A 14,324-nucleotide genomic window follows, 5' to 3' on the forward strand; every position below is an offset into this window, starting at 1 on the left:
ATGCTTTGGAGTGTCTGACACTCCGCAGATTCTTGGGGACATTTCTATGTAACATTTCCTTTTTATCTCTTGGCTTATTTGACATAAATGAGTAGTTGATTGTCATTTTTTCTAATTAAAATTAATTGGTAAGTGCTAACAAAGGTGACATTTTGTCCCTCCTTTTACAGGTATGAACTATTTTAATATTATATATTTTCCCATATATATGCCCAAGAGTTTGTTGTTTCTCATCTTGCTGATTCAGACTCTTGGACATGTGTCGGATTCTGAATCATGTGTCGAAGTCCATACTTGCATAGTCACTTGTGGCAGGACAGGGAGGAATTTATAGCTTGACTCTTGCTTGAAGGAGAGGAAGAAAAATATAAGGAAGAGCCTGAAGATGCTATACTCTTCATATTTTAATTCCCTTTGTTGTTTACTGTTTCAGAGCTAAAATTGAGTTTGTGGGTTGGGGTTATCCCAAAAGATAAAATGTGATGGTGAGAGAGACTCTTCAAGAGGAAGGGGTTGGGGAGATTGTCTTTAACTTGGATAAGGATATTGCCTAGGTTTGGATGAATTCAATATGGGTTTCTTTCAGGCTTATAGTGCTGATTTATTATACGTTTTTGGGTAATTCTGTCATAGAAATCATTATTAAGAGTTTAAATGTAACACTTATTTTCCTCATCCCCAAGAAAGGATTCATAGAAACTAAAGGCTTTGGTTGAATCAGTTTTGAGGCTTGCGCTTATAATCTTGTTATCATTCCATCTCAAGGTGCTTTTGTAAGGGTATACCGTATACAGATTTTGGATTAGATCTTGATAGCTAATCAGTGTGAATGATATGTACAAATTGCGGAAATTTGGAGTTGATTATGATGATGTTGATGAGGGATTTTGGAACAGATCTTGATAGCTAATCAGTGTGGATGATATGAACAATTTTTTTTGGAAATTTGGAGATGATTATGATGATGTTGATGGGGGATTTTGGATTTCACTCTGAAGGTCCAGTTTTGGTGGACAAGATGAGTTTGGGGATGCATCTGATCTACCTTCTTGTTGTTATTAATGTCTCCCCCAAAATCTTTATCCCTTTTCTTTTCTCACCAATAAGGGTATCAAATAAGAGAAACCCCTCTTTATCATTTCCCACTGTTGAGTGGTGTCCTTAAAGTAATGCTTAGCTGAGAACCAAAGACTGGTTCTCATTCACAAGATTTTAGATGGGGAAAGCATTTAAAGGTCATAAGAACCAAAGACTGGTTCACATTCACAAGATTTTATCTTGGTTAGAAGAGGGGATTTATGGGGCTTGTCCTTGAAAGAATTTTAGGAAAGTCTACAAGAGGAACCCTTTGAAGGTTAAAACTATACGTGCCATTGCTATGGAGCAGTTGGCCAAAGACCAAATTGTCTCAAATGGTTTTTATTCTTAAAGTAATAGTGTTGGAGATGAAAACTTGATAGTTATTTGCATGTCTAAATTTGGGGATGGTGGTGATGAGAAAAATCATGTTATAGCACCACAAACTTCGTGATGTACTTTGCAGATTTGGAGTTTAATGCCATGGTCTTAAGAGAAGGTGGTGTTAGAATAGAATTTTTATTCTAAAGCCCTCATATTTTAAAATTTATTTAAATAATGAAAATGTTAAATTTATTAATAAAGTGATAATATATTAAACGATAATTGAGGATTAATTAATTAATTAATTACAAAATAATTATAAAAATATGTAAGCTACATTACTCAAAGGGGTAAAACATTAAATTATTGTCAAATAACAATAAAGGCATTTAAAAGTTATTAAAACTTATTTAAAGAATGAAAGTTTTGGAAACTATTAATAAATTTATAATTAAAAGATAATAAATGCATTGGACAATTACTAATACAACATGCAGATTTATTGATAGGGATAGAGTTGTAAAATAGATGTTTCTTAGAGGTTACAAGTACACATTCAGATTACTGAACAACTTCACTGCATTCAGAGATCCATAAAAAAAGAAAAGCAAGTTTTCATTGTGTTATGATTCGGCTTGCCTTGGAATTCTATCTGTCTAAGATCGGTTATGTAGAAAGAAGTAGAAAGGTGGAAGAAAGAGAGAAAGAGAGAAGGGAGAAAATCTGGTTCGAACTGGAAGTCTCAACATAACATTCTCCCAGTCGGCCAAACATTACTTATATTATTAAAAATAATTGAAAAGACATGTGCCCTTATTTAAGTGAGGAGCACTGGTTCCAACACAACATTACAGATCAGCAACATTAATCTAGGTATAAAGACAGAAATACCCCTACGCTAACACTCCCCCTCAAGCTGGTCAATATATATCATATACTCCCAGCTTGTTACATATGTAGTCCACTCTTCCCCGACTTGAGCCTTTTGTAAATAAGTTAGCCCACTGGTTTCCTATATTAACATGTGTAGTGTCTAGCTCTCCATTCAGCACCTTCTCCCTCACAAAGTGGCAGTCAACTTCAATGTGCTTGGTTCTTTCATGAAACACCGGATTAGAGGAAATATGAACTGCAGCCTGATTATCACAATAGAGCTTCATTGGAGTGTTGATGTTGTACCCTACTTCCTGTAGAAGGCTCCTTAGCCACACTAATTCACAAGCGGTGTGCGCCATAGCCCTATATTTTGCTTCTGCACTACTTCTTGCCACAACCGTCTGCTTCTTACTTTTCCGTGTCACCAGGTTACCTCCCAGGAAAGTGCAATAGCCTGTAGTAGACCGCCGATCAGACATAGAACCGGCCCAGTCAGCATCAGAATACCCTTATATTTAAAGTTTTCCGCCACTTTTGTATATCAGACCGCGACCCGGAGCCCCTTTTAAATATCTCACAATTCTCAGAACTGCATTCCAACGAGGAATCAGAGGTTTTTGCATGAACTGGCTTACCACACTAACCGCAAATGAGATGTCTGGTCTAGTAATGGTTAGGTAGTTCAGTTTACCCACAAGTCGTCGGTATCTGCCAGGGTCTTCAAACACTTCTCCCATATCACTGCTCAGCCTGGTATTTGTGTCCATGGGTGTTTCAGTTGGTTTAGCACCCAACAAGCCTGTTTCTTCCAGCAAATCAAGCACATATTTCCTCTAGCACAGGTTAATACCATACTTGGATCTTGCTACCTCTATCCCCAAGAAATATTTCAGCTTACCAAGATCCTTTGTCTGAAAATGATCCTGCAAATAAGTCTTCAGCCTGTCAATACCAATGTTATCATTCCCAGTAATAACAATATCATCTACATACACCACCAACAGTATTTTTTCTCTCGAAGAGTCATGACTAAATACAGAATGATCAACTTTGCACTGTTTCATACCAAACTTCTTTACCACCTCACTGACCTACCAAACCATGCTCGAGGAGATTGTTTAAGCCCGTATATAGCCTCCTTAGTCTGCACACCTTACCATCCTCCCCCTAAGCAACAAACCCTGGTGGTTGCTCCATGTAGACCTCCTCGAGTAAGTCACCATGCAAAAAGGCATTCTTGATATCAAGCTGATATAGCGGCCACTCATACATGGCTGCAAGAGAGATCACAACACGAACTGACCCTATCTTAGCAACCGGTGAGAAGGTCTCTGTGTAGTCAATACCATAGGTTTGGGAGTACCCTTTTGCAACCAATCGCGCTTTCAGGCGTTCAACACTACCATCAGGCATATACTTAACCGTATAAACCCATTTACAACCAACAGCTTGCTTCCCAGGAGGAAGAGCAGTGAGGTCCCAAGTATGATTATGATGAAGAGCAGAGTTCTTTCATGGCTCGGCACCACCCTGGAGAGGCAAGGGCTTCCTGGACATCCTTAGGGACAACAACTGATGATAACAAGGTGACAAACTGGCGATGGGAAGCGGAAAGGTGAGTAAGTGAAACATAATTAGAAATAGGATGAAGGGTGCAAGTGCATTTACCTTTCCGCAAAGGAATGGGGAGATCAAGCTCAAATGCTGAGTGCGGGTCTGGTGCCGGATCTGTCGACGGAGATGTAGCCGGAGGAGTAGTAGCTGGTACGCGTGGGCGATGTGTATACACATGACAAATAGGTGGGCGTTCAACAGGTGGTGGCACCGGAGGCAAGGGTTTGGTCACGGCTGGAACAAGGGGAAGAGGGTCGGCAACGGGAAGTGGAAGAGGAGGAGGTGACGAGGAGGAAGAAGCATCACTGGACCCCAAAAAGAACGGAGTAGACTCAAAGAAGGTGACATCAGCACACACAAAGGACCGTCGAGAACCAGGATGGTAACACCTATACCCTTTCTGGGTCCGAGAATAGCCAAGGAAGATGCACTTGAGAGAACGGGCATCAAACTTGTCATTCCCGGGACCCAGATTATGGACGAAGCAGACACACCCAAATACCCTTGGCGTAAGAGGAAACGAAGACAAAGAGGGAAACAAGACCTGAAACGGAGAATGACCATCAAGGATGAACGTGGGCATCCGATTAATCAGAAAGCAAGAGGTAAGCATTGCATCACTCCAAAAGGGTTTGGGAACATGCATGTGATGCATGAGGGATCTTGCTGTTTCCAAGAGATGGTGATTCTTTCTCTAAGCCACCCCGTTTTGCTGTGGGGTGTTGGTACATGAGGTCTGATGTATAATGTCGTGTTGGTCCAGGTATTCCTGAAATGATGAGGATAAATATTCACGGCCATTATCAGAATGGAAAACTTTGATGTGGGTACCAAATTGGTTACGAATCTCAGCATAAAATTTCTGAAAAATGGTAAACAATTCACTTCTTTCTTTCATTAGATAGAGCCACGTCATCCTTAAAAAATCATCTACAAAAGTGACAAAATATCTGTATCCATTATATGACATCACTTTATAAGGACCCCAAACATCTGAATGAATTAAAGAAAAAGGACTCGACACACGATGGTGTGTCCCAAACTAACACGACTCACAATCCAAAACAGAAAGCTGACTCAAAGACGGGACCAAAGACTTCAAGACTTTTAGCAATGGATGACCAAATCGGCAGTGCCACTAGAGAGGAGAAAGGGATGACTGGAGAGTTGTTGAAGTTCTACCACCACCACCGTCAAGATAATACAGTCCACCAGCTTCATGCCCTCCACCAATCTTCATCCCCGTCTTGAGATCCTGAAAAACACACATAGAAGGAAAAAGGGTAATGGAGCAGTTAAGTGATTTAGTCAGCTTACTAACAGACATAAGATTAAAAGGCAATTTAGGAACATACAAAACTGAGGAGAGGGATACAGGATGTAGGTCAACATTACCAACACCACAAATTGAGGATGTGGAACCATTAGCAAGGGTGACAGATTGTGATGTTGAGCAATGAGATAAGGACCTGGAGTTCCAATCATGTGATCGGAGGCTCCAGAGTCAATGATCTAGGGATTGGGTGTGGATGCTAGACAAGCCATACCTGAGTGAGCGAAAGTCGCCGTGTTCTGCTGTGATTGGATAAACCTCTCATATTCATCATCGGGAACACTCACCATCCCCTTCACGGGACCATCTGTGGATGTAGGAGGTATCTAATCAGATGAATGATTCTCTTGTCTAAAGCTGGAATTTGAGTCACTGGTTGCGGCATGATTGGCCCAGGTTGAGGGTGGACCGTGTAGATCATAACAATAGTTAACGGTATGTCCATCCATACCACAATGAGTGCATTTCCTCGGGCCTGAGCGACGTCCTCTACCACAGGCTCCCCCTGAATCTCTGCCCCCAGTACGACCACCTCCACGATTATAAGTAGGCCCACCATTGCCACTTCTGCCATACACAGAACCACTACCACCACCACGGCCAGACTGAGCTCCCCTAGATCCACCTCTAGCACCACGGCCTCTCGATACAGCAAAGGCAAATCTATCTGAGATATTAGAGTTCTCAGTAGATCCGATAGAAATCCTCTGGAGTCGAGCAAATACCTCTTCTAAGGAGGGGAGAGTTGATCCTCCTAATATCTGAGCCCGTACTGGTTCATATTCAAACTTCAGTCCCACCAAAAATCTAGTCACATCAAGTTGTTCTCTCTATTGTTGCTGAATCTTGACATCAGAAGTGAGAGGGTGATAGACATTCAACTCATTACGTATGTTTTTCATGTTGGCATAGTACTCCTCAAGACTCTGATTGCCCTGTTGCAGGTTAAAGTACTCTTGATACAACTGATACACTCTGGTTGTATTGTCCTGACCCGAATACAATTTCTTCGCATGGTCCCACACATCTTTGGCAGTGTCAAGAAACATGAAGTTTACACTAATCCTGGGTTTCATAATATTCCACAACCATGTGATGATCTAAGCATCCTCTTGCTCTCAGTCTTCATACTCGTGATAGTCAATGGGGAGTTTCTCTTCTCTTATGTGTTTTACCTTCTTCTTTGCCTTCAGAAAGACTTCGACGGATTTAGCCCAAGGCACATAATTCTCTCCATTTAGTTTAATGGAAGTCATCTGAACATTCAGGTAGTCTGTAGGCACCATCACATTAGGTTTACAATCACTGTTATCTCCCATTCTGTTATCACCGATTCTGCACATTTGCTGAATTCTATTACCACTGAATTCTGCACATTACACACAACTAGATCACACCTGTCACACTGATTTCAGCACTTGTTGTTGCTGAAAAGTGTGCTCTTTACACCACAAACCCTACTCCTACGACTACCTGAAATCTCACCACTATATGATCATAACTCTTCCTTCGAAATACACAAAAACCAGCATAAACCCTAGCACACTACTGTCTGAAACCCTAGCATATGGTCTGAAACACACTTCCTATTTGATCCATAACAGATATCATGCACTGAAATCTCTTACCTTATCACTGAAGTAACAACCACACGAGCAGAAAATCAGTCCACACAAGACAGCCACTACACCACACAGATCGGCCCTCTATTCTTCATCGATTAAGGGAGGGCGATCTTAGAAACCACAACAACCGACCACACACGACCTGACTTGAGGCATAGAAACCTCCAAGGGAAGAGGGCGATCACTCCTTTTCAGCCCTTTCCCTTATCTCCAGTCGAATGCAGAAAAAAAAACAAGAGAAACCCTAGATAGGGTGCGTAGAGAATAGATATCTAGGCAGATTCAAGTGGCTCTGATACCATGTTATGATTCGGCCTGCCTTGGAATTCTATCTGTTTGAGATCGGTTATGTAGAAAGAAGTAGAAAGGTGGAAGAAAGAGAGAAAGAGAGAAGGGAGAAAATCTGGTTCGAATTGGAAGTCTCAACATAACATTCTCCCAGTTGGCCAAACAGTACTTATGTTATTAAAAATAATTGAAAAGACATATGTGCCCTTATTTAAGTGAGGAGCACTGGTTCCAACACAACATTACAAATCAGCAACATTAATCTAGGTATAAAGACAGAAATACCCCTACGCTAACACATTGCTTAGAGCTCTGAACCATTATTGGAACTTTTTTGCTTTCAGATATCAGAGTTTCAGATTTATCGAACACCACCTTAGTCTAAACAAATTTCAGACCTTTCTTATTATTATTGTTAAAGTGAGCCAAATAGGGGTAGTTTAGTCATCTCATGTTTATTAAGTACCTTGCTTATGTGGCAGTTTTATTAGAGATTCTCTGCCCACACTTAAGTAAGGGCAGTTTAGTCTTTGTAAAGGTTATTAGAACCTAATAAACATTAGGGGGTTGAGTGAACAGTGAATGAATCAGTTTTGACTAAACCCTCCTGTTCTCTCTTTCTCTTTTCTTCTTCTTCATCTTCTTCCTTCTCTCCTGGTTTGGGTTACTATAGCTGCATTCGAAACATGGTATCAGAGCGAGGTTCCTGACCTGCTTCAGTTTGTAAAGCATCTCAGTTGTGTTCGTGACACCTTCTTCTTCGTTTCTGGTTAGTTAATGGAGAGAACTGGTTCGCCCTAGGTATGAGACATCACAGCTCGTTTCTCTCTGCTGCGCACAGTCTTTTTCATCAAGGAAAGTGATTTCAGCAGTGAATGGTTGGTTGATACTCTCAAAGGAAGGTTGGTTATCTAGTCCTTTTGTGTTGCTGGTATTTTTGGGTAGAAACCCTCCAAGAATCAGTTAGTACTGATTGGAACCTAGAGAACTAGGTTCATTGTTGCCCTAGAACGGGCTGTGTATAGTAGCCGAATGGTGTAGGGGCTGTTGTAAGTGGTTGAGTGGGTTAGGGCTGCTGCAGGTGGCCGAGTGGTGTAAGGTGTAATGCAGTGACCTAGCCGAGTTCTTTGTGGTTGTGTACTGCCCTCTTAAATGTGTTAAACAAGTCTGAACTGGGTGTAGCAGATTTGACTGTGTTATGTAGCTTGTGGTGCACAACTTCTATTGAGTGGTTGTAAGAGGGCCTACATGTGATTAGTGAGTGCTAAATTGATGCTTATGTGGTTTGTGGGTTTGTGAAGACAGTAGTAGTGTGAATAAGAACAAGGCGTGGGCTCTCACTGTTGTGTTTAGGGGCTGCAATAGGTGCTGAAATATCAAACTGTGAATAACATTAGTCAGCTTGTAGCTGAGAAGTCAAATTAGATGCAACTGTGAAAGAGTACAATGACAGCAATAGGAGATGGGTACAATGATCAGAAACCTAGTGTGGTGGTTTTCCCCGACTACCTAAGGGTATAGATGACCTCAATTAAACTGAATGGGGAAAACTACGTTCCATGGGCTATATCTGTGGAAGTTTTTCTCAAGGCAAAGAGGAAAGTGAAGCATGTAAAAGATGAGAAGCCACCGGCCGACTCTCCAGGGTTTGATGACTGGGAACAAGAAGATACTCAAATCATGACTTGGCTGTGGAATAGTATGAAGCCCAAAATTAGTGCCAACTTCATGTTCCTTGATACGGCTAAGGATATATGGAAGCATGCTAAGAAGCTATGTTCTGGACAAGATAACACAACAAGAGTATATCAGCTTTATCAGGAGTACTTTGATTTACAACAAGGAACCAAAACACTAGAAGAGTACTATGCCTACATGAAGAATATAAGGAATGAACTCAATGTCTATCATCCCCTCACTCCAGATATTAAAGTTCATCAATAGCAAAGGGAACAACTAGATGTTACAAGATTTTTAGTGGGATTGAAGTCGGAGTATGAACCAGTTAGAGCCCAAATATTAGGGGGCTCTTCTCTTCCTACACTTGAGGAAGTATTCTCAAGGCTTCGTAGAATTTCTTTGGAATAGATAGAGAACTCTACACAGTCTGATAGATCAACACTTGTGACAGCTAGAGGAGGTGGACATAGTACAAGAGGGGGAGGTCATGCTCCCCGAGGAGGTCGTGGCAGTTCCATGATTGGTCGGGGTGGTCGTGACTCAGGGGGAGGCCGTGGCAGAGGGAAGAATAACTCTACAAGGAAGTGTACTCATTGTGGTAGGGAAGGACACACGGTGAATTTCTGTTATGACCTACATGGCCCTCCCTCTAAATGGGCTAATCATGCTGTAGCATGTGAGGTTGATATCAATGACAATAAACAGGCAGACCGAACTCCTCCCACATCTACATCTACTTCTGGGAGGGAGATGGTGAGTGTACCGCGTGATGAGTATGAACGGTTCCTTTAAACTACTTCACAGCATACCATTGCCACACTTGCCCAATCAGGTATTGCTTGCATGTCATCTAAAACCCCTCCTTGGATTATTGACTCTGGAGCCTCAGATCATATGACCGGGACTCCAGGTGTGTTCTCTTCTCTTTCTGAAACCTCCACATCACAAACTGTTACACTTGCCAATGGGTCCTCATCTCCTATCTGTGGTGTTGGTAATGTTGACATGGCTTCTGTGCCCTTATCATCTGTTTTATATGTACCTAAGTTTCCATTCAATCTTATGTCTGTTAGTAAAATAACCAAAGCTCTTAACTGTTCTGTTACCTTCTTTCCTTCCACTTTTGTTTTTTAGGATCTCAAGACGGGGAAGAAGATTGGTGGGGGGCATGAAGCTGGTGGATTGTATTATCTTGACGGTGGTGAATCTTCAATTGCTCTTCAGACTTCACTTTCTCCTCTGCAATGACATTGCCGACTAGGACATCCATCTCTCAAGGCTCTCAAGATTTTGGTCCCGTCATTGAGTCATTTGTCAGTTTTGCAATGTGAGTCATGTCAGTTTGGAAAACATCGTCGTGTGTCCTTCAGTCCAAGAGTTGAGAGTCGTATGTTGAGTCCTTTTTCTTTGGTTCATTCAGATGTTTGGGGTCCAATCAAAATTGAGTCTTATAATGGGTACAAGTATTTTGTCTTCTTTATTGATGATTGTTCAAGAATGACATGGATTTACTTAATGAAAGAAAGAAGTGAATTGTTTTCCATTTTTTCAAAAATTCCATGCTGAAATACGCACACAATTTGGTGTTTCAATCAAAATTCTCTGTTCAGATAATGGTCGTGAATACTTTCTTACTTCATTTCAACAGTATTTAGAACATGGCATTATTCATCAGACCTCATGTGCATTCACCCTTCAACAAAATGGGGTAGCTGAACGGAAGAACCGTCAACTTCTTGAAACTGCTCGGTCTATTCTTCATCACATGAATGTTCTTAAATGGTTTTGGAGTGATGTTGTACTCACTGCATGTTTTCTCATTAATCGGATGCCCTCTTTCATCCTTCATGGTCGGTCCCCCTTCTCTATCTTGTTTCCCACTTTATCTCCATTCCCATTAACTCCTCGTGTCTTTGGTTGTGTGTGCTTTGTCCACAATCTGAGTCCTGGAATAGACAAGCTAGATGCACGCTCAATTAAATGTGTCTTCCTTTGCTACTCACGGACTCAAAAAGGGTACAAGTGTTATAATCCCATTACTCGGAAGTGCTATGTCTGCCCTGATGTCATTTTTTTTGAGTCTGTCCCCTTCTTCTCAAGTCTTGAAGCACCTTCGTCTCCACCCGTACTTCCTCTTCCTCTTCCTGTCAGTGATCCAGTTCCAGATGTTGTTGGAGTAGACTCATCACCTCATCCAGTGCAGATCACCACCGAACGACCACCAATCCGGCAAGTGTATACACGTCGAACGACACCGGCCCCTCCTCCAGCTTCTACCTCATTTGCGGATCCTCTCATGGCTCCTATTGTTGAACCTTCAGACCTTGACCTACCCATTGCCTTACGGAAAGGTAAATGCAGTTTTACTCTCCATCCCATTTCCAATTTTGTTTCATTATCTCGTCTTTTTACCTCACATCGCCAGTTTGTTTCACTTTTGTCCTCTGTTTCCATACCTAACAATGTTCAAGAAGCTCTTAGTTCACCTGGGTGGCGGCGGGCAATGAAGGAGGAACTTTCTGCTCTTCAACATACTCAAACGTGGGAACTTACTACTCTCCCACCTGGTAAGCATGCTGTGGGCTGTAAATGGGTGTATACTATGAAATACTTGCCAGATGGTAGTGTGGAGCGTCTGAAGGCCAGACTTGTTGCTAAAGGTTACTCACAGTTGTATGGAGTGGACTACATGGAGACATTCTCTCCGGTGGCTAAGATTGGTTCTGTTCGTGTACTAATTTCCCTGGCAGTTATGTATGATTGGCCTCTGTTTCAGCTTGATATAAAGAATGCCTTCTTTCATGGTGATCTTGTGGAGGAGGTATATATGGAGCAACCACCTGGGTTTGTTGCTCAGGGGGAGGATGGTAAGGTATGCAGATTGAAGAAGGCAATTTATGGGTTGAAACAATCGCCGCGTGCTTGGTTCGGGAAGTTCAGTGAAGTGGTGAAGAGTTTTGGAATGAAGCAATGCCAGGTTGATCACTCAGTGTTCAGCTATGACTCAAAAGCTGGGAAGATCCTATTAGTGGTCTATGTGGATGATATTGTCATTACTGGCAGTGATAAATTGGGGATTGGCAAACTAAATGTATTTCTGCAAAACCATTTCCAAACAAAAGATCTTGGAACATTAAAGTATTTCTTGGGAATAGAAGTTGCCAGGTCAAAACAAGGTGTAAATCTGTGCCAAAGAAAATATGTTCTTGATCTATTGGAAGAAACAGGACTGTTAGGTGCAAAACCGGCTGAGACCCCTATGGAACCAAATGTTGTTGAGCAGTGATACAGGAGAAGTATTTGAAGATCCTGGAAGGTATAGATGACTAGTGGGGAAGCTGAAATATCTGACTATCACGAGACCTGACATATCCTTTGCAGTCAGTGTGGTGAGCCAATTCATGCAGAACTCTCGTATACCTCATTGGGATGCAGTTCTTAGAATTGTAAGGTATTTGAAAGGAGCTCTAGGCCGTGGACTATTGTATAAACCAAGAGGAAAACTTGAAGTAGTGGGGTATACAGATGTAGACTGTGCAGGCTCAGTGAATGATAGAAGATCTACTACAGGCTATTGTACATTCCTTGGAGGAAATCTTGTGACGTGGAAGAGTAAAAAGCAGACAATTGTGGCCAGAAGTAGTGCTGAAGCTGAATATAGGGCCATGGCACATACTACCTGTGAGTTAGTGTGGTTGAGGAATCTTCTACAAGAAATTGGGTTTCACATGGATAAACCTATGAGACTGTATTGTGACAATCAAGCTACACTCCATATCTCATCCAATCCTGTATTTCATGAGAGAACAAAGCACATAGAGGTTGATTGCCACTTTGTGAGGGAGAAGGTCCTTGCTGGAGAGATAAACACAGAACATGTGGGCTCGAATGATCAATGGGCAGATTTGTTTACAAAAGCTCTAAGCTTAGGGAAAGTGAACTATCTATGTAACAAGCTGGGATTATATGACATATATTCTCCAACTTGAGGGGGAGTGTTAAAGTGAGCCGAATAGGGGTAGTTTAGTCATCCCATGTTTATTAAGTACCTTGCTTATGTGGCAGTTTTATTAGAGATTCTCTGCCCACACTTAAGTAAGGGCAGTTTAGTCTTTTTAAAGGTTATTAGAACCTAATAAACATTAGGGGGTCAAATGAACAGTGAATGAATCAGTTTTGACTAAACCCTCCTGTTCTCTCTTTCTCTTTTCTTCTTCTTCATCTTCTTCTTCCTTCTCTCCTGGTTTGGGTTACTGTAGCTGCATTCGAAACAATTATTATTATTATTATTTTTTGCTTTTGTATGGTTTGAATGAATCTGTCAAGAAAAAGAATGAGGTCTCTAAGGCAAGCCAACTATTTGAGAAGAAGTCAATACTAGAGTTCAAGGGAATCAATGAGGAATTTGAGGATGCAAGGAATCTTAGGAAGACCTCTCTAGCAGTTAGCAGATCTAGAAGGAAGAGGAAGCACCAAGATGTATTGGTTTCAAGTGTCTTTTCTAGATTGAAAAGAGGTTTATTTGGGATTGGACCAAATAAGAAGGTGTTGAAGCCATTGAGGATGAAGTAGAATTCTCCTGCTTTGCCATTTTGGGTGGTTGGTGGTACATCTGTTTTATTGCTTCTTTTTGGGCATATGGGAATCTGGTTTCTCTAGCATTGGGGTTGAGCTTGTTGTTGGAGTTTCCTGAGGCTTTCTTGCTCAGGGTGAGTTTTGTTTATTTGTGGTTATTTGTTCTGGGGTGAGAGTTTTTGTCTCTCGGGTTGTGTGTCTATTGACAGGGAAGAGCAGTTGAGTATCTATTGGAGGAAATAGCTTCTGTCAATCTAATTGGTCTTTCAAATTGTAATAGCCTAGATTGCTTACCAGGTTGTAGGAAAGCCAAAAGTTTATTGAAATTTTATAGTGATGTGGTAGTGCAATGTAGCCATCTAGGGCTAGGGGCACTTATTGTATCCATGTTAGGGGGGGAGGGGGGAGAGGCAAAAAAGTGGTGTTGTAAGGGTGTTTGTTGGGTTCTAATCTTTGCCTTTTGGTTTTGGGTCCTTTTGTCTCTGTTGGTTGTGTTGAGGGTGTTGGGTTTTGTTGGCTGGGTTTAGAGGGTCGTCAGATCCCTTGCTCTTCCTTCTTGCTTTTGGTCTGGTCCATTGAGCTATCCCTTTGAAATTATTTTGTAATCATTTACTATATATGGCAGCCCAGCACACGTGGCTCCTGCCAATGCAGGGTCTGGGGAGGGACAGATGTACACAATCATACCCATGCATACATAGAGAGGCTGTTTCCAATATTTGAACCCTGGTCACCCAGGTTGCAATGGAACAACCCAACCATTGCATCAAGGTCCACCTTCATTATAAAGTATCTATTTGGAAACAATTTGTTTGAGTAAAATGAACAAAACTATGGAGCTTTTTGATAATCTTGGTTCTCTGATATGGTAACCAGTTGAAATTTCAAATTAGAATAGGCTGTTTGCCATTATATTTCTTTCTAAATGATTA

General features: G+C 41.4%; 1 protein-coding gene across 4 annotated transcripts in view; it reads left to right on the forward strand.

Annotated features, from left to right (window-relative positions):
• LOC104590598 (glycerol-3-phosphate acyltransferase ATS12, chloroplastic-like) overlaps positions 1-14,324 on the forward strand; it is an 87,374-nt gene that overhangs the window by 6,841 nt on the left and 66,209 nt on the right. The gene's annotated exons all lie outside the window — the stretch shown is intronic.

This window comes from Nelumbo nucifera, chromosome 1 (assembly GCF_055504915.1).
Source record: "Nelumbo nucifera cultivar China Antique chromosome 1, China Antique-T2T, whole genome shotgun sequence".
NCBI lineage: Eukaryota > Viridiplantae > Streptophyta > Magnoliopsida > Proteales > Nelumbonaceae > Nelumbo > Nelumbo nucifera.